Consider the following 21,830-nt stretch of genomic DNA (forward strand, 5'->3'; position numbering starts at 1 on the left):
ACTACAGCGTGCTTGTGCAAACGAAGTGATCGGGCGCACGCCCCTTAGCGACCCCTCGGATCGCTACAGAGCGATCCAGATGCATGCGCAGACCATCCTCTTTGCTAAACTAAACTAAACCTTAAATTTATATACCGCATCTTCTCCATAATTATAGAGCTCGGCACGGTTTACAAGAGCTTAATGTAAGGAAGGAACAACATAATGGGGAAGGAGATTGAGTATAGTGGGGAAGAAATAAGAGAGTTGCGCGGGGACAGAAATCCCACCCATCCCCGCCAGGATCCTCTCCGTCCCCGCAAGGAATTACCTCCATCCCCGCCCGTCTCCATAAAAAGCAGCAATTACTTCTGACAGAATCATCAATTCCACAGTTTCTTTTGTGTTTGCGCTGCTGTTTTCCGTGTGGAATCTCTTTGGTGGAACCCTTTTTTTGTTTTCTGTTCAGGTAATTAACTTATAAACCCCCTCTTTTACTAAGGCTGACGTGTCCATTATATTATATGGACAAACCCTGCTTCCAAAGCCTTCCATCCCCGTGGGAGTCCCGTTGGCTAGAGGGGGAATCCCGTGGGCCACAGGGTTGTCCCCGTGGGAGTCCCGTGGGCTAGGGGGGGATTCCCGTGGGACCCGCGGGATTCCCGCGATCCCTGTTCCCGTGCAGACCTCTAGGAAGAAAGCATTACATTTTTGTGAATAGCCTAGTTTTCAGGTGCTTACGGAATCGTTGGAAGGAGCCCAGATTCCATAGTGGGGCAGAAAGGTTGTTCCAAAGCTCTGTGATTCTCAAGAAGAGAGATTTCCCCAATTTTCCTGCATAGAGGAGACCTTTTAGCGAGGGGAAGGATAGTTTGAAGTTTTGGGTGGACCTGGTGGTATCGGGAGTTACACGGAGTCGTAATCTTGTTTCTACATGTTGATCACAACTCGATGGAATCACGGGGGACTTGTACAGTTCTTTCAGGAAGTGTCCAGCATGGGCAGTTACAGTTCACAGAAGCCACGCAGCAGTGTTATTTTATTTTTAGTTTATTTATTTACACCCCCACCTTTTTACAAAACCGCAATAGCAGTTTTTAGCGCAGGCCAGTGCATTGAATGCTCTGAGCTGCTCCTGACACTCAGAGTTCCTATTAGCATCATAGTAACATAGTAGATGACGGCAGATAAAGACCCGAATGGTCCATCTAGTCTGCCCAACCTGATTCAATCTACAAATTTGTTGGGGGTTTTTTCCTTCTTCTTCTTCTTAGCTATTTCTGGGCAAGAAACCAAAGCTCTGCCCGGTACTGTTTTTAGGTTCCAACTACTAAAGTCCTGTCAAAACTCACTCCAGTCCATCTACACCCTCCCAGCCACTGAAGCCCTCCCCAGCCCATCCCCCACTAAACAGCCATTCACAGACACAGACCGTGCAAGTCTGCCCAGTACTGGCCTTAGTTCTTCAATATTTACTATTATTTTCTGATTCTAGATTCTCTGTGTTCATCCCATGCTTCTTTGAACTTGGTCACCATTTTCCTCTCCACCACCTCTCACGGGAGCGCATTTCAGGCATCCACTACCCTCTCCGTAAAGTAGAATTTCCTAACATTGCCCCTGAATCTACCACCCCTCAACCTCAAATTATGTCCTCTGGTTTTACCATTTTCCTTTCTCTGGAAAAGATTATGTTCTACGTTAATACCCTTCAAGTATTTGAACGTCTGAATCATATCTCCCCTGTCTCTCCTTTCCTCTAGGGTATACATATTCAAGGCTTCCAGTCTCTCCTCATACGTCTTCTGGCGCAAGCCTCCTATCATTTTCGTTGCCCTCCTCTGGACCGCCTCAAGTCTTCTTATGTCTTTCGCCAGATACGGTCTCCAAAACTGAACACAATACTCCAAGTGGGGCCTCACCAATGACCTGTACAGGGGCATCAACACCTTCTTCCTTCTACTGACTACGCCTCTCTTTATACAGCCCAGAATCCTTCTGGCAGCAGCCACTGCCTTGTCACACTGTTTTTTCGCCTTTAGATCTTCGGACACTATCACCCCAAGGTCCCTCTCCCCGTCCGTGCATATCAGCTTCTCTCCTCCCAGCATATACGGTTCCTTCCTATTATTAATCCCCAAATGCATTACTCTGCATTTCTTTGCATTGAATTTTAGTTGCCAGGCATTAGACCATTCCTCTAACTTTTGCAGATCCTTTTTCATCTTTTCCACTCCCTCTTCGGTGTCTACTCTGTTACAAATCTTGGTATCATCTGCAAAAAGGCACACTTTTCCTTCTAACCCTTCAGCAATGTCACTCACAAACATATTGAACAGGATCGGCCCCAGCACCGATCCCTGAGGGACTCCACTACTCACCTTTCCTTCCTCCGAGCGACTTCCATTAACCACCACCCTTTGGCGTCAGGAGCAGCGCAGAGCATTCAGTGTGCCAGCCTCTGCTAAAAGCCGCTTTCATGGTTTTGTTAAATGGGGAGTTATTTATTTATTTAAAAATTTTTCTATACCGCTTAAGAACCAAACGGTTCATACGCGTTAAACAAGCATAATAATTATGACAAACTAAAATCTTAAAATCAACCAGGGAGAGCTATCTTTTCTGGCTTGCAATCAAGTAGGCTGGTATCTGTCTTAATAAACCTCAATAAATAATGAAATAGTGAAAATAGAAAATAAGGCAGTATCTCTCTTTAATTGGACCAATTTTAACCCATATTTGCGACAAGTGTTTGGTGACCAAACCCTCCTTCTTCATGTCAGAACAGGATACCATAACAGCTGTATACTGTCCTGACCTAAGGAACGAGGTTGTGGCCTCTGAAACCTAATTGAATAATTTTATTTAGTCCAATAAAATGGTATCATATTATCCAAATTTTGTTGTTAATTTACCCTCCCCCCCCACACACCCCTTTTACAAAACCATGGTGCGGTTTATAGCGCTGTCTGCGGCGGTAACAGCTCCGATGTTCATAGGAATTCTATGAGCATGGCCAGCGCTAAAAACCACACTACAGTTTTGTAAAAGGGGATGATTGGAATTTGTCCGTTTTTGAAATTTACTTCTATCATCTTTCAATTTTGCAAAATGCATCATTTTTTTTCCCTTTCTCCGGTGTCGCACTATGGCTTCTTGGGAGTTCAGTTTACTATTTGTTTCCATATTTCTATTTTTAATCTCTGGTTATTTATTTTACACGGTGCAAAGATCTGTCTGGTGCTCTGTGTAAATGAAAGAGACACGGTTTTCTGTTAGCATTAACTGTGCAGGATGGATCTGTACCCTTCTGGCTTCTTTAGTTTTTCCGATAGGTTTATTGACGAGCTGATGCCCGGTGCAGTGTTTGTGGTGCGGTGTTTTTCTAAGTAGGTGCTTGTGGAGGAATGTGTGGCACAGTGGTTGGAGCTCCCTGTGGTTGCGGGTTCAAATCCCGTGCTGCTCCTTGTGACCATGGGCAAGTCACTCAATCCTCCATAGCCCCAGGTGCATTAGATAGATTGGGAGCCCACCGGGACAGATAGGGAAAATGCTTGAGTACCTGATTGTAAAACCGCTTAGATAACCTTGATAGGCGGTATATAAAATCCTAATAAACTTGAAACTTGTTATATGACTCGTGGAAGTTACTGCTATTTTGCTACGGTAGAATTGCTCTACAAGCCCTGTTTTGTTTTGTATATAGAAATAGCTATGGCGTATATTGTGGATATAGATCACACCTTTCTCATTAATAGCTCAAGACTAGTTACACTTAGGTATATAGCTAGGGTTACCAGCAATGTTCCCTCTAATTTTTCATAGGCTGTGTGTGCAAAAAATTTCATCTGTGCGCATTTTAAAGAAAAACTAAATTTTGTGCGCTATAAAAATGATTGCCAGAGGGCCCAGACTTCAGTTATGGGCATTTATGGGCAGGTCTTTGAGTTTAGTCTGAATTAACGAAAACACAATGTAATTTTAGTTACACCTTATGTTAGTTACACTTTATGTAACATAAAGTCTCATTTCAATAAACATAAATTATGTTTCATTGAAATCTACCTATAAATAAGGTATCATTGTACTTTATACTTAAAATTTAGAAAATAACAACAATGTAGTTTTCAAAGTTTTTCCCTGTGATCTTTCATATTTGTCCAGTCCGAATAAATTCTGTCAAGATCTGTTGAGCCTCCATCTTGAAGGTGACTCTTAACACGTATCAGCATTTCCAAATGCTCTAAATGTAAACGATTCCTTTGTTTAGTCTTCAAATTGTTCATTAGACTAAAACCACACTCACAATCTGAACTAGATGCTAAGAATGTGGCACCAATGTCCATCAATTTTGCTGAATCTGCAAATTGATCATTCTGAAATGCAAATTTCGTCATATCTGGAAAGCTGTTTAACAGATTGCTTTCGATTTTTTTCTAGAACAAGGAATTTAAAGTCATTGTATTGCTGAATAATAACACTTTCCTCCGGAAGAAATTTTTTATACTTTAAATAAAGAGATCTGATATATCCATTTCTGAAGTCAAAGTCGCATTGTGATATTGCTGTACAGTCAAAAGCAGACCATTCCTCAACTTCATTTTCAGGAAATCTTTCACCCAGATGCAAACATAGGATGTTGATAAAGGTTAATATGGAATTAGTATCCACTGAAACTTTTTCTCCAGACCTCATCCTGTTGTCAAGAAGACTGTTGACTTTATCACTCCACTTAACCTTGTCGCCTAAGTATTTGTTCAATTTACCCTGTGCAAGATGATAAGCTTCCAATGGTGTCAAACCACGTTTTTGAAATACCATGGTTAAGGAAGCCAGTTCGGATAAGACATCATTCAAAACTTCGTGTAATATGAAATTGTTCACTGTTCAGCTTCTTATAGCAGTACTTTGCAATAGGATCATTATCTTTGTCTTCTTCAAAATATTTTAACAGGGATCATAATTTCGAATAATTGCTTTAAGTGCAAAGTGTCTAGATAACCAGCGCACTTCATTCAGAGGTCTGAAAGCAATTGATTCACATTCAGATGCATCTGCTATTTCTTGAAATTTACATCGTTTAGTAGAAGACCGACAGAACACCGTGTACACAGTTCTCATTACAGTTTCTACTTCTTACATCAATTTTACTTCTTTCCATGAATCAGAAAGTCCCAAATTTTCCTGATGTGCAACACAATGTTGCTGCACTAAATATGAAATGTCTTTTCTCAGTTGTGCTAAAACACCATCTATTTTGCCCAATATAACCGAGGCACCACCAGAGGTGAACATAACCATTTTATTCAGGTCAAGTTCATGTTTCCTATAGAATTCCCTAATTGCTGTTACTATTGATGTAGCATCACATGCTTCCAACTGTAGCATCCCACCAAATGATGTCCTATACTCATTTGAATTGACTGGCCAATACTTAAAGTAGAGTATTAAGTACCTGTTGAGAGAAATGTCTGTGCTTTCATCAACAGTTAACATATGATAATTCCAAGAAATTCAAACGCATAGTTTTTGCTTCTCCAGCTATCAGGTATACTAACATACTTCACCATGTGCTCATTGATATCTTGAACAGAGAGCATTGAGATATTCATCTTAATGGCCAGCACAACACTGTCGACAAGAACCTTAATTTCATCAGGACTGGAACGCTTCCGTTCATTACTAATTTGCCTGTTTTCTTTTTTGGTTGAGCTTTCAGGCAACATGTTAACCAGTCCCCCTCTTAAATTCGTATTTTTATTTCTGAGTTTCCTAATACTGTCGGTATGAGATTTACTTGATAGATGGAGTTTCAGAAAGTCCAGTTTCTAAACATCATCCCATATTTTTCCAGTAGAGAATTTTCTAGCTGCTTTGGCATCTTGACAATAACAACACACAACTCCATCATCTTCGTCTTCGTCATAGGTAAATATTTCACAGTCGAACACGCATTGTATTTCGAGATTCCGGTGTCTCCATTTCAACAATTTCTTCAAGCCATTCAGACCTAAAAGCTGTTGCAGCTCTCTTGCGTTTTACACTTTTCACCATTCGCGGTTTAGACATTTTAAGAGTTATATCTGGTTGCAATTTAATAAACGAATACAGTTATACAACCGCAGTACCACGCTGCACACTACGATTCCACAAAATAAACAATATGGCGGAACTTCAGGAAGTCAAAGAATCGGAAGTGTTTCATAGCCTATGGCCATAGGCTATGGCCCTATGGGGCACATGACGTGTCAAGTTCAACTGCAAAAGATAACGGAATCACGTGAATGACTTAAAATTTATATTATAGCGCTTCAATAAATGTGATAAATGGGAAATCGGAACAGCTGGTCTTCTGCAACATTTCATTTTAGCAGTGAAAATCATTTTAAGCAAAAATGTATTTTTTTGTGCGCACTATTTTAATTTGTGTGCGTAGGTTCAGCAAGTTGTGTGCGCGCACACAAGCGCACAGCTTAGAGGGAACAATAGTTACCAGGCACCCGGATTTCTCCGAACATGTCCTCCTTTTAAGGACATGTGTGGGGGTACGGATGTCTTTTCAAAATCTGACACTTTGTCCAGGTTTTGAAAAGCTTGGAGCAAATCACTGTCGGGCAGGAGGGCATCCGCTCATGCCACGCAATGACATCACACGCATGTGATATCATGTCGCATTCATGTATGCGCGGCTGCCCTCATGCCCAATGAGAACAGGCAGCGGGGGGCGGGGCTAGGGCAGGATTGGGGCGTGACTTGGGCTTAACGGGGCAGGGATGGGTAGAACTGGGCAGGCCTGGGGGGCAGGTCTAGGGGTCCAGATTTTCCAAATGGAAAATCTGGTCACCCTAACTGTAGCTATTTCCCTGGCCCTAGAGCTTACAATTTAAGGTTCCCTTTTATCAAATCACGTTAGGGTTTGTTTTTTTTAATCGTCAGCCGCTGAAGTAAAAACTCCGACGCTCATAGAATTCCTATGAGCATTGAAGCTTTGGTTCATAGACAAAATCGCGCGAGACAACAGCGTGCAGACAACTGAGCGCAAGGTTGACGGCGCGCCGAAGAAAAGCACTAATTTAAAGGGTTCCGACGGGGGGTGTTGGTGGGGAACCCCCCTACTTTACTTAACAGACATCGCGCTGGCGTTGTGGGGGGTTTGAGGGGTTGTAACCCCCCTCATTATACTTGAAACCAAACTTTTGCCTGTTTTTTAGGGAAAAAGTTCAGTTTTAAGTATAATGGGGGGGGTTACAACCCCCCAAACCCCCCACAACGGCAGCACGATGTCTGTTAAGTAAAGTGGGGGGGGGTTCCCCCCCCCCCACACACACCCCCGTCGGAGCACTTTAAAATAGTGCTTTTCTTCGGCGTGCCGTCAACCTTGCGCTCAGTTGTCGGCGCACCGTTGTCTCGCGCGATTTAGTCCCGTCACCGAAGCTTTTACTGCAGCAGCCAGTGATAAAAGAAACCCCTAACGGAGCTTGATTAAAGAGGGCCTAAGTTTTGTACCTGATTCAATGAGATTTCAGGGAGCAGCAGTGGTTTCTCTGGTCTCAGCCTGTATTTCACTTAGGTACTGCTAATACAAATAGAACATATCATCTACTCTACAGTATATTACCTAAAGGTTGGTAATTCAACTGCTTACTAGAGTCTAGCTGAGCTGGAGCCTGGGAGCTATTTGTCAACCTCCTAAAAACATGGATAGGTAAATTATTTTATGGCTGCCAGAAAATTCAAGATTTCTGTTACAGAGCTGCTAAACATCATCATTTGCATGGCCACCAGGAAGATGCTGGACTGGGGAGCTAAGGATAAGCTCTAAGTGTTAAAGTATTTGCATAGATCTGAAGAATACTGCAAATATTTTTCTGTTTCAATATATTGCGTTGTTATGATTTTCTTGGTACTTGATTCACTGAAGTGTATTGCGAAAAGGGCGAACAGAATGCTAAGAATGATAAAGAAGGGGATCACAAACAGATCGAAGAAGGTTATCATGCTGCTGTACAGGGCCATAGTATGCCCTCACCTGGAATACTTATTAAAATCTAAACACACAGTCAAGAAGGCATCTTCTTTTTGGTATCAGTCACTACTAAATCTTTGTAAGCTAGTCAAACTGGTGATACTGGCATTGTTGTTAATACCTTATTTCTCTCTCCCTGCCCCCCTTCTGTCTTTCTTTTTCTCTCCCTGCCCCCCCAAGCCACTGCTGCCTCCCTGCCCCCCCCCCCAAGCCACCGCTGTCACACTCCCCTAACTTTATCTTTCTTTCTGTCTCCCTGCCTCTCCCCCCACGCCATCGCCGATAACGACAATTTCTCCCTGCTTCTCCACCGCTGCCGATTCAGCAACAGGGCAGGTCAGGCCGGCCCATAAGCCTTTCCCCGACGTCAATTCTGACATCAGAGAGGAAGTTCCGGGCCAGCCAATCTGGGAGAAGGCTTCTGGGCTGGCCATTATGCAGTTGCTGCACTCGCCTGGCCCGGCCCTGTTGCTGCAGCGGCGGGGAAGCAGGGAGAGAGCCCAGGCTCCGTGATCGCCTGTCCCTTTGTCCCACGCACAGTTTTGGTATGCTTTCTCTGAAAATGGGACCATTTGGCTTCCCAAAGCTGTGTGTGGGGACAATGGGACAGGAGATCTAAAAATAGGGCGGTCCCGTCACATTAACTATACAATACATACAGTAGCTGAAAATAGCAGACTAAATCCAAAGGCCAAAGCAAACAAAAAAAAAGTCACCAAATGATTCCACAGTGAGAAGGAGATAACCAAAGAGAACTGTGGAAACGAGAATCTCAATGAACCAGGTTTATTGTTCAAAATTAAGGCTTCACAAGTAAAAGCGATGCATATACTCGATACATCCAATTAGTGTCCAGCAATCGCTACTACTGCCTGCTTTTGCCTGCGTCGGCAGCGTTCCAACCTTATCACACAGTATCTTGGATACTATTTAGCAATTTTACCTGTTGTGGCTTTAACCGGACGGACCCCAGAAGAAGGTTGTCGAATACTGAAACATTGGTTTGCAAGCATAATTCGTTCCAGAAGCATGCTCGCAAACCAAAGCGCTCGTATATCAAAGCGAGTGTCCCCATAGAAAATAAGGGAAACTCGGATGATTCGTTCCACATCCCAAAAAGACACACACACCCCCCTCCCCACCCACCCCCAGGCCACTGGCGCTGCTCGCTCCCACCCCCTGCAGCCCACCCTCAAACCCTTACCTTGAGCAGACACCGGCACGCACCAACCCACAGGACATACGTGTGCCGGTGCCGAAAAGGCCTGCCGCTGATCTTTGCTGGGCTGCTGCGTGGCCTTGAGCATCTACGCATGCTCAAGGCCTTCTGCATCCCACCCTTTCCGAGATTCTCATGAGATTCTTGGATTCTCCCGAGTCAACGCTCGGTTTGCGAGTCAAAGTTGGCAGGCGTGTTTTGCTCGTCTCGCAAAACACTCGCAAACCGCGTCACTCAACAAGCCGCCTGCCTTGATGCAAACGGGCAGAATCAGCACCCTCAGAGCGATGTTGGCTAACCGTGTATTATGTCAGCTCAGATACTGGTCCACAGTGCGGGGAACATTTATGTCCCGTTTACAAAGGCGCCAGCTCATGCCTTTGCCTTGAGGTGCCAATATCGAATGAACTTCATTATTGCAATTGCCGTTGACTGATTGTCCCCTTAGACATCTTTAACTTTTGCAAAACAGATAGGACACGAGCAAGTCAGATCAGGCTCCGTTCACTCTTGATTGCAAGCAGGAACATGCTCTATATCAGGGATCTCAAAGTCCTTTCTTGAGGGCCGCAATCCAGTCGGGTTTTCGGGATTTCCCCAATGAATATGCATGAGATCTATGTACATGCACTGCTTTCAATGCATATTCATTGGGGAAATCCTGAAAACCCGACTGGATTAGAAACATAGAAACATAGAAATAGACGGCAGATAAGGGCCCACGGCCCATCTAGTCTGCCCACCTTAATGTCCCTCCCCTACCTTTGCCCTGTGAATAGATCCCATGTGCCGATCCCATTTGGCCTTAAAATCAGGCACGCTGCTGGCCTCAATCACCTGTAGTGGAAGACTATTCCAGCGATCAACCACTCTTTCAGTGAAAAAGAATTTCCTGGTGTCACCTCGTAGTTTCCCGCCCCTGATTTTCCACGGATGCCCTCTTGTTGTCGTGGGACCCTTGAAAAAGAAGATATCTTCCTCCGCCTCGATGTGGCCCGTAAGATACTTGAACGTCTCGATCATGTCCCCCCTCTCTCTGCGCTCCTCGAGCGAGTATAGCTGTAATTTGTCAAGCCGTTTTTTCGTATGGTAGATCTTTGAGTCCCGAGACCATCCGGGTGGCCATTCTTTGCACCGACTCCAGTCTCAGCACATCCTTGCGATAATGCGGCCTCCAGAATTGCACACAGTATTCCAGGTGGGGCCTCACCATGGATCTATACAATGGCATAATGACTTCCGCCTTACGACTGACGAAACCCCTTCGTATGCAGCCCATGATTTGTCTTGCCTTGGACGAAGCCTGCTCCACTTGATTGGCAGACTTCATGTCCTCACTGACGATTACCCCCAAGTCTCGTTCTGCTACCGTTTTTGCTAGGATCTCGCCATTAAGGGTATAAGACTTGCATGGATTCTGGCTGCCCAGGTGCATAACTTTGCATTTTTTGGCATTGAAGTTGAGTTGCCATGTCCTAGACCATCGCTCCAGTAGGAGTAGGTCGTGCATCATGTTGTCGGGCACTGAATCTTCGTCTGTTGTGCATTTGCCCACTACATTACTCAGTTTGGCGTCATCGGCGAATAATGTTATTTTACCTCGAAGCCCTTCTGCCAAGTCTCTTATAAAGATGTTGAATAGGATTGGGCCCAAGACTGAGCCCTGTGGTACTCCACTAATCACCTCCGTCATTTCGGAGGGGGTGCCGTTCACCACCACCCTTTGGAGCCTACCTCCAAGCCAGCTCCCAACCCATTTCGTCAATGTGTTACCTAATCCTATAGAACTCATCTTGCTCAGTAACCTGCGGTGTGGTACGCTATCGAATGCTTTGCTAAAGTCCAGGTACACGATGTCCAGGGACTCCCCAATATCCAGCTTCCCCGTTACCCAGTCAAAGAAGCTGATCAGGTTGGATTGGCAGGATCTCCCCTTAGTAAATCCATGTTGTCGGGAATCCCGTAGATTCTCCTCATCCAGGATCTTATCTAATTGCGGCCCTCAAGGAGGGACTTTGAGATCCCTGCTCTATATGAATGTAATTCTGTCAAAGTGAGCCTATGGGCTCCTTTTACTAAGGTGCGCTAGCGTTTTTAGCGCACGCAGGAAATTACCGCGTGCTACGCGACTAGAAATAACGCCAGCTCAATGCTGGCGTTAAGGTCTGGCACGCGTGGCAAAGTAGCATGCGCTATTCCGGGCGTTAAAGCCCCAACGCAGCTTAGCAAAAAGGAGCCCTATATGTAGGTACTTCTATAGTGCCTTTTCTATAAAGGAAAGAAAGAGTATGGATCATTAACGGAACATGAACAGCCACACAACACTTCTTATTGTACGCGAGTCTCAGCTGGGCTAGTTGGCTCTGCTCCGCTCAGTGAAACACGGCAGACACAGAGAGCTTCTCCTCCAAATGCTTCATTGAGCTCTGGATTCAGTAACGTCTTTGTCAACTGTTCGGCTTCCTGTTCCTACAGACACCAGAACAAAAGGACTGAACCACGATTTCAACATTTGTATGACGGGGGCAACTCAGCTCCATTATCAACCGAAATACATACAGTTTATTCTGAAACCCTTTTCAGATCCTTTCATTTGCTTGGGTTTCTTTCAGGGAATTATTATCCCGACAAGAAATAAGTGTACAAAACATTGTGGGCTCCTTTTACTAAAAGTGGCCTTAGTGTGCCCTTAAGTGAGTCTTTCTCGCACGCGAAGACCATTTCGGCCATTTTCCATTTTTTTTGAATTAATGGTATTTGCTAATGTTTACGAGAGGTGCTGAAAAGTTCTCAACCCAACCAAGAAGGGAATGATATGGAGCCCTGAAACTTACAAGTTATTCTACATATTCACCCCTAAGTTCTACATACTTGGCTCAAGGTGTCTGAAGTTTCTGTAACCCTTCCAAAATATACTCTGATGTCTGGTTACTGAAATACTGCTCTGCTGCTGCAGTCGCCTCTGAATCACTTGAAAATTGTCACCCATTCAAACTCATGGAAACGGACAATAGTCAGATGGAGCACAATCTGGTGAGTAGGGTGGATGGTCTGTGCACTGAAATCCCCAACAGAATGCTAGGAATGATTAAGAAGGGGATCACGAACAGATCGGAGAAGGTTATCATGCCGCTGTACCGGGCCATGGTGCGCCCTCACCTGGAATACTGCGTCCAGCACTGGTTGCCGTACATGAAGACGGACACGGTACTACTTGAAAGGGCCCAGAGAAGAGCAACTAAAATAGTTAAGGGGCTGAAGGAGTTGCCATAGAGTGAGAGATTGGAGAAACTGGGTCTCTTCTCCCTCGAAAAGAGGAGACTGAGAGGGGACATGATCGAAACATTCAAGATAATGAAAGGAATAGACTTAGTAGATAAAGACAGGTTGTTCACCCTCTCCAAGGTAGGGAGAACGAGAGGTCATTCTCTAAAGTTAAAAGGGGATAGATTTCATACAAACGTAAGAAAGTTCTTCTTCACCCAGAGAGTGGTAGAAAACTTGAACGCTCTTCCAGAGGCTGTTGTAGAGGAAAACACCCTCCAGGGTTTCAAGACTAAGCTGGACAAGTTCCTGCTAAACTGGGATGTACACAGGTGAGGCTGGACTCATTTTAAAGCACTGGTCTTTGACCTGAGGGCCGCCGCATGAGCAGACGGCTGGACACGATGGACCACTGGTCTGACCCAGCAGCGGCAATTCTTATGTTCTTATGTTGTGAACAGGTGCATTGTCTTGCAAAAAGGAGAACTCCTGTCCACAGCTTCCCCCCTCCTTTTTTCTTTCAATGTCTTCTTATTTCAACACAGCAAGTTACAGTACTATTCTGCATTAACTGTTTGACCCTTTAGAAAATAGTCAGTCATTACAACACCTTCCTGATCCCAAAACACTGTGGCCCTGACCTTTGGGTCTTGAATTGCCTTAGCCTTGGAGAACCTGAGTGCCGCCATGGCATGGACTGTTGTTTTGTCTCAGGATCATAGTGGTGTGATCATGTTTCATCAACAGTAAATAGTTGTTCCAAAACGTTGGCACCAGCTCGTTGAAAATGCTGCAAAAATCAACTTGGAAGAGTCCACTCTATGTCGTTTCTCATCAGCATTCAAGCATTTGGGCACCCACTCGGCTGACAGCTTCTGCATACTCAGCTGCTCGTAGATTAGGACTATAAGAAATGCCATACTGAGACAGCCCAAAGGTTCGTCAAGAGCCAGAATCCTGTTTCCAAAAGTGGCCAACCCGGGTTCCAAGTACCTAGCTAGATCCCAAGGAGTAAAACAGATTTTACAGATCATACATCTAACACGTTCCCTGTAGTATCTGTTTTTTAAAAATTTATAAATAATATTTAAATAATAAAGTGCTCAGTGTAATAATTGCCAGTCAATGTGGTTGCTAATAATTATCACACCAAGCACCTTATTTAAATATTATTTTTTAAAAAAATTTTAAAAACATATAAACACTCGTTATTTGATGGAAATACTGAAAGTGCCTGAAGATTCGTTACCTCCATTTACACAGGTTTACTATTTACCAAATAAAAATCAGAACCAGCAACAGGGAAATAGCCAAGGACCAACAAATGTATCAGCCTTACTGGAGTTATCAGAGAAATGGCTGCTTCGGCAACATTGGTGGCGACTTTAGCCCTAACGCTGGACAAAAATTGGATATTGAGACTTTTCTTTAAAAACAGAGCAAAGGAATTTTTGGGCTTTAAGACACAAATGTTTCCCGACTTGGCTAGGGATACACAAAGGCGTAGAAAATAATTTCTTATGTTGAAAAACCAGGAATTATAGCTCTTAGAGCAACCTTTTACCTTCGTTACCCTTGTAAGTGTATTATACAGTACTAGTCGTTAAGCCCGTTACATTAACGGGTGCTAGAATTTATGTCTGTCTGTATTTTTCTTTCTGTCTCTTTCCTCCCTCCATTTCCCTGTGTAGCGCTGTCTCTGCTTTCTTCCTCAGTCTGCACTCTCAAGCTGTAACATTACTGCTTAGCTTTTTCTCCCTGCAAGCAGCTCTGCTCTCTTTCTCATCCCCAGTCTCTTTGCTATTTTTCTCTTCTTGCAGGGGTCTCTGCTCTCCTTTCTCTATATGTTCCTGATTCCTGCAAACTTCTGTTTTCTCTGTATGCTCTTGATCCTGTGTTTCCCTGTAGGTGTCTTTTCCCTTTTTTTTTTTTTTTTAATTCCTTCTTCATGTATGGTTGATTTATTAAAAGTTTTTTTATTTTTCCTATTTGTTGCATGCCTGTCTCCTTGGCCGCTGTATGTTTCTAATTTTTTGCTTTGTGTGTTTGTTTGTGTTTTTTTGCTGATTGTCTACTTGGTCGCTGTCAGTCTGTCTGTCTCATTGGCTGCTGTATGTCTGTATGCCTTTTTTTCAGTCTAACTCCTTGGCCACTGTATGTCTGGAAGGTTTTTTTTCCTGAATTTATCCTTGGGCATTGTAATTTTTATTTTTTTCTGTTTGTCTCCTTGGCTGTTTGTATTTTTTTGCTCTCTGTCTGTCTACTTGGACGCTGTATGTAAGTATGTCTGTCTCCTTGGCTGCTGTATGTCTGTTTGTCATTTTTTTTCCTGTGTCTCTCTCTCCTTGTTCTCTGTGTTTTGTTATTTTTTCAATCTGTCTCTTTAGCCCCCTGTCCTTTTGTGAGTGTCTGTGTCACTCTCTCTCCTTGTTCTCTGTGTTTTGTTATTTTTTCAATCTGTGTCTTTAGCCCCCTGTCCTTCTGTGACTGTCTGTGTGTCTCTCTCTACTTGTGCACTGTTGTTTGTTTTTTTTTTTCAATCTCTCTTTAGCCCCTGATCCCCTCTCACTGACCCTTGCGCGACTGCATGTAATTCCGGTTAGGTTTCCATGGCAACCCTGCTCGCGGGTCTGTGAGTGTAGGGCCGTTTTGTCGGGTCTGGCGGCGCCGGGTTGGGAAGAGTCCTGGCTCCTTTTTTGGTTTGGGCCCATGCAGAGGGGCTCAACAGCGCACAACCACCTTTCCTTCCCTCCCTCCATCAGGTGCAGTGCAGCTCCACCAATGTTAAAAGCAGCCGCGTCGAAATCGGAGCCCTGCCACTGCCGTAGCACTTTCCCCTCTGCCTTGGTCCTGCCCCTTCTCTGACATATGGGACCGCGGCAGAGGGAACGTGTTACGGTGGCGGCAGGGCTCCAATTTCAAAGCAGCTGCTTTTAACATAGGCGGAGCTGAACTGTACCTGATGGAGGAAGGGAAGGAACGGTGGGGCAAATTTGGTCAACGGCAGGAATTGTTTGGCGGACCAAGCACCGTGAAACCGTGAGGAAGGCCGCCGCAGCCTCGCAGCTAGGTAGGGGGACAACAATGGCGCTTATGCTCAAGCCCCCGCCGCAGCTCCTCTCTCGATCCTGGTGCGGTTCGAGAGAGGATTCGTGGCGGCGGCTTGAGCATAAGCGCGATTGTTGTCCAAGTTGCCGAGTTTGGTGACGTAAACCCATGCATGCGCACTAAAAAAAACACGACGGATCAGGGAACACGTTTTTTTTAGTGCGCATGCGCGTCCTACCATTTTATTATATTAGATAATTCTCAGAAATGTGTTTTCTTTGAACCTTTCCAGCTGACCGCTTTCCTCTCTCTATCCCAGCTTGAGAAGGAAAAGAAAGGAGGGCTATAGAATGTGGCGTCAGGTCAAAAGCGTGCCGGGACAAAGGCGCGCCCAGACAATTGAGCGCAGCGCACGCCGCCGCACCGCTCTAAATTACTGTTTTTAGTGCTCCGACAGGGGTGCGTGGGGGGAACCCCCCCACTTTACTTAATAGACATTGCGCCGCGTTGTGGGGGTGTTGTGGGGGGTGGGGGGGGTTGTAACCCCCCACATTTTACTGAAAACTTCACTTTTTCCCTGTTTTTAGGGAAAAAGTTCAGTTTACAGTAAAATGTGGAGGGTTACAACCCCCCAAACCCCCCATAACACCGGCGCAATGTCTATTAAGTAAACTGGGGGGGGTTCCCCAACAAAAACCCCCGTCGGAGCCCCTAAAAACTGTAATTTAGAGTGGCGCGGCGGCGCACACTGCGCTCAATTGTCGGCGCGCGCTTTTGTCTTTCGCGCCGTTGTCTATGAACCATAGAATGTATAAGACACCCATATCATTTAATCCGCATCATTTTTCCTATGTTAGCTTTTCCTTGATTTCCATTTATACATTTTGGATCCTTTGTGGACTTGAGCAGATTTAAGTTAAATTTTGTACTTTGAAGTGTTTTCTTCTCATGGATTTTCTTGACTTAAAAAGCTTTCGGTGCAAGTATATCTTGAATTGTGTTATGAAAATGAATAAATAAATAATAAAACCAAAAACATATAAACACTTTTTCGATTATTGTTCTATGATTGTGATCTTTAAATTTTTGCATGAGGAAGTGCTGAAAAGTTCTCAGCCCAATGAACTTCCTCAATTCTGGAGCTAAAAAGAGTGTCTCCTCGGTGGAGATTGCCCCAACTTTGTTGGCTGGGCTGAGAACCTTTCAGCGGCTCTTCATAGTGGTGGTGTCGGTTTTTTTATCTGTTCCTGGATGGCTCACAGTGACGTATTCAGGTGGGTTTTGTCCTGGGTCCTGTTTAAAGTTTACGACACTGACCAGTAGGCTGCCCATTTGCTCTTTGGGGATATCTGTGTGGCCATTTTTATACATATGATGACCGACGGACATTTTCATGCCTGTCTTTTTTGGCATTCATATGTTGGCCATTTTATTTTGGAAAATGTTCTGTTTGGACATTTTCAATGCAAGAACATCCCTCTCATATATTTTTCAACTCTTCAAAATGGCTAAGAGTTGGATGGGTGGTTTTTTGTGGGGGTTTTTTACTCTATAAGCAGGAAATCTGATTTGGACGTTCTTTTGAAAATGCCCTTCATGGTAACCTTTTCCTAACAAGTTTGTAATCTTCTGTAATGTAAAAATGTAGCAATTGTAAGCCTATCCATTTGCCATATGATTCTCCCAGACTGCATACAAGCAAAGTTAATGAACCTGAAGCTGGGTCTGTGAAATTGTGTGTGGCACAGTGGTTAAAGCTACAGCCTCAGCACCCTGAGGATGTTGGTTCAAACCCATGCTGCTCCTTGTGACCCTGGGCAAGTCACTTAATCCCCCCCATTGCCCCATGTGAGCCCACTGGGACAGACGGGGGGGGGAAAATGCTTGAGTACCTGAACAAATTCATGTAAACTGTTCTGAGCTCCCTTGGGAGAACAGGATAGACAACTGCATGTATAAATACTGTGAAACATTTCAGTCTCTGATAACCAGAGCTGGTATTGTGACATCATAATGCCTCATTCCACCAATGCCTAAGAGCCAGCCTCACCAGTGATGTCACAATGGCTTCATTGTCCAATACTTGGCTCACTTTTACTACATTTTGATTTCTAGAGTGGTGCAGTGGTTACAGCTACAGCCTCAGCACCCTGAGGTTGGGGATTCAAATCTTATGCTGCTCCTTGTGACCCTGAGCAAGTCACTTAATCCCTCCACTGCCCCAGGTACATTAGATAGATTATGAGCTCACCAGGACAGACAGGGGAAAATGCTTGAGAACCTGAATAAATTCATGTAAACCATTCTGAGATCCCTTGGGAGAACAGTCTAGAAAATTGAATAAATAAATAGTGTGAAAAGTTTTAGCCTCTGATAACCAGAGCTGGTATTGTGACATCATAATGCCTCATTCCACCAATGCCTAAGAGCCAGCCTCAGCAGTGATGTCACAATGGCTTCATTGTCCAATACTTGGCTCACTTTTACTACATTTTGATTTCTAGAGTGGTGCAGTGGTTACAGCTACAGCCTCGACACCCTGAAGTTGAGGGTTCAAACCCACGCTGCTCCATGTGACCCTGGGCAAGTCACTTAATCCCCCCATTGCCCCAGGTACATTAGATAGATTGTGAGCCCACCAGGACAGATTCTGAGCTCCCTGGGTAGAACAGTATAGAAAATTGAAAAAATAAATAAGTTCTTTCTTAATTTGCTCTAAACTAAAATGATATATGAGGGTCATTTCATAAATAATACACACAGTTGCTGAATGGCGGAAGAAAGCTCTTCCAGAGATGCAAAACAATGTCCACGCATAGGTTGTTTCAACTTTGGAAAAAGGTCAAAGTCTGGTGAACTCATGTCTGGACTTTAGGGCACATGAGGTAACACCTCCCAGCCGTATTTGCGTAGTTTTTCAATGACAACATTCCCTATGTGCGGGCGAGCGTTGTCGTGAAGAATGAGTGGCCCAGCCAAGAGCAATAGAGGTCGGTTTTGTGCATTTTTGTGCACATTTTTTTAAATAAAAATCACGATAATACACTGCTGTGACACGTCTTCCACATGGAACATTTTCTGTGATGATGATGCCTTCATGATCATAAGCAAAAATCATCATTTGTTTGTCTTTTGATTGAGCTCATCAAAATTTTTTTGGGTTGCGGGGAAGAGGGATCTCTCCACTCGTCATTGAAAAACTTTGCGAATATGGCTGGGAGGTGTTACCTCCTGCTCCCTACAGTCCAGACATGAGTCCACCAGACTTCGACCTTTTTCCAAAGTTGAAGTAACCTATGCGTGGGCATCGTTTTGCATCTCTGAAAGAGCTTCTGCCGGTACCCGAGCCATTCGGAAACTTAACAAAAACGGTGTCTTGGATGGAATAATGAAGCTTCCCAGATGTTGGGACTTGGTGATTGCAAAGCAGGAGGACTATATTGAAGGATTGTAAAGAAATACTTGTTAAAAAAAAAAAAAAAAAAATAGTGTGCATTATTTATGAAATGACCCACGTATGTCTATCATCGGGCATTGGGTGTAAACTTGTAAGATTTGGAGGAAACTATGCAATACCCTGTAGTTGGAGGTGTGAGAGATTTTTCTGGAATTCCCAAAACGAGTTTCAAGTTTTATTTGAGCTTGATATTCTGCTTTAACATTCCTTAAGCGCTTTACATAATACAGTACTAAAAGTAAGTTAAAAACAGGGAGGTTTGACGTATACAAATAAAATATAAAGTGGAACATATGATATAGCTTCACAGAATACAAAAAGGAGACGGGTAGGATTACATTGCTAAAAATGAGAAGCAGCTTCTTTGGAAGGCCAGTTTGGCTGGAGAAAAGCAGAGAGCCCTTATGCCAGCCAGGCCTCATCCTTTTTTACTAAGTTGTGTTAGGTGGTAACAATGGACCACTGGTCTTACCCAGCAGTGGCAATTCTTATGTTCTTATTTAGTTAGATGCCATCGACTTGTGTTCGAGTTCTAGCGACTTGATGAATTACAGAATTAAAAAGAAATCGGTTTTGTGATAGTCCGGAAAGGTCCTCCGGCGTCTTCCCCATGGTTGTTTTCAACATGTCCATCCACCTGATTGCAGGTCATCCTCTTTGCCTGGTTCAATCGATCTTCCTAAACATGATGTCCTTCTCCAGTGATCTCTACCATCAACTCGTGCTGGAGTCCTAGCGACTTGATGAACTGCAGATCTAAAAAGAAATCAGTTTTGTGATAGTCCGGAAAGGTCCTCCAGCATCTTCCCCATGGTTGTTTTCAATCTGTCCATCCACCTGATTGCAGGTCATCCTCTTTGCCTGGTTCAGTCGATCTTCCTAAACATGATGTCCTTCTCCAGTGATCTCTACCATCGACTCGTGCTCGAGTCCTAGCGACTTGATGAATTGCAGATCTAAAAAGAAATCAGTTTTGTGATAGTCCGGAAAGGTCCTCCAGCGTCTTCCCCATGGTTGTTGTCAACGTGTCCAGCCATCTGATTGCAGGTCGCTCTCTTCGCCCGGTTCCTTCGATCTTCCCAAACATGATGTCCTTCTCCAGTGATCTCTCTCTTCTGATGGTGTGATCACAATAAGACAGTCGTAACTTCATCATTTGGATGTCTAATGACATAACTACATATGAAAAAAAGCAAAGCTGCTAAGAGAGCAATATGAAAATTTCCATCCTCTACCTAAATTATACATGTTTTTTTCATTAAGTGCATACTTCCAGGTTTTTTTTTTTTGTTTTGGAGGGGGGAAGGAGGGATAGAATGGGGTTAGATCATGCTTGACATTTTCAAATGGATCTACGCCCCTCACTCTCCAAAGTCTCCCACACAAATTACAGAAGCAAAGAACACAGAACTTTTTCATATGTGTACTTTATGCAAAATTTTAAAGAGGTTTCCTTGTTTCATAATTTGCTATGTAGGTGTGCAGTAGAAATAGCCACTCGTTTTAGGATAACCCAATTAATCCTCGAGGCTCCAACCTACCTCAGCTTTAGAAAACTACTCAAAACACACCTCTTCCAACGCCACAACACTTAAAGGCCCCCTCCCCAAAGAATCCCCCCCTCCCCCCTTCTCTTTCTTCTCACCCCACCCCCACCCCCCCCGACCCACCTTATCCTACTCCCCAATGTCTTCTTCTCCGCTGCCTGCATCCCTGCTCATTTTAACACCCAACTCTATGCAATTCTGTTCAATTATTACTTAACTGTACATAACTATGTTTAATTAATGTTAACCGCATGTAACGATGCATGTAATTATATTCAATTAATGTAAATCTGTTCAACTAATTCTTAACCGCATGTAATCCTTGTTTAACTAATGTGAACCACCTAGAACTCACTGGGTATGGCGGTATACAAGAATAAAGTTATTATATTATTATTACTTCGTCTAAAACTTATATCCTAACTGATATCCATGCCTCTGCATATACCCACCCCCATGTTACTAAGAACATAAGAATAGCCTTACTGGGTCAGATCAATGGTCCATCAAACCGAGTAGCCTGTTCTCATGGTGGCCAATCCAGGTCACTAGTATCTGGTCAAAACCCAAAGAGTAGCAACATTCCATGCTACCAATACAAGGCAAGTAGTGGCTCCCCCTTGTCTGTCTCAATAACAGACTATGGACTTTTCCTCCAGAGACTGCGAGGGGATATGATCAAGACTTTCAAAATACTGAAAGGAATTGACCAAATAGAGTAAGATAAAAAACTATTTACAATGTCCAATGTGACGAGGATGATAGGACATGGACTAAAGCTAACGTGACCATTTATTTTTTTCATCAAAAGAGGACATCTATTAATTGTCAGTCCCGCCCCCAATCCCGCCCTAGCCCTGCTTCAACCCTGCCCTAGCCCCGCCCCCAATCCCGCCCCCAATTTCTTCCATTCATTTTTCATGTACACATAATATCTTCATATTAATTCATAATGGTAACCTTAAAATTAAAAAAAAACTACAAAGCAAACTATACGCAGAGAAAATGTTAATTATCATTTATATTTGGGGGGGTTTGAAAGATGTCAAGGCAGATGACTTTAAAATATGCAATGTCACCTCAGTAACTATAGAAAAATAGACAAATATAGTGCAAAATATAGACAGCAGATATAAATTCTCAAAACTGACACGTTTTGATCACTAAATTGAAAATAAAAACATTTTCCTATCTTTGCTGTCTGGCGATTTCACGAGTCTCTGGTTGTGTTTCCTTCTTACTGTGTATTCTTTCTTTCTTTCTTTACTCAGGCCCAACAATTGTCCCTTT

This window comes from Geotrypetes seraphini, chromosome 7 (genome assembly GCF_902459505.1).
Source record: "Geotrypetes seraphini chromosome 7, aGeoSer1.1, whole genome shotgun sequence".
NCBI classification, from domain to species: domain Eukaryota; kingdom Metazoa; phylum Chordata; class Amphibia; order Gymnophiona; family Dermophiidae; genus Geotrypetes; species Geotrypetes seraphini.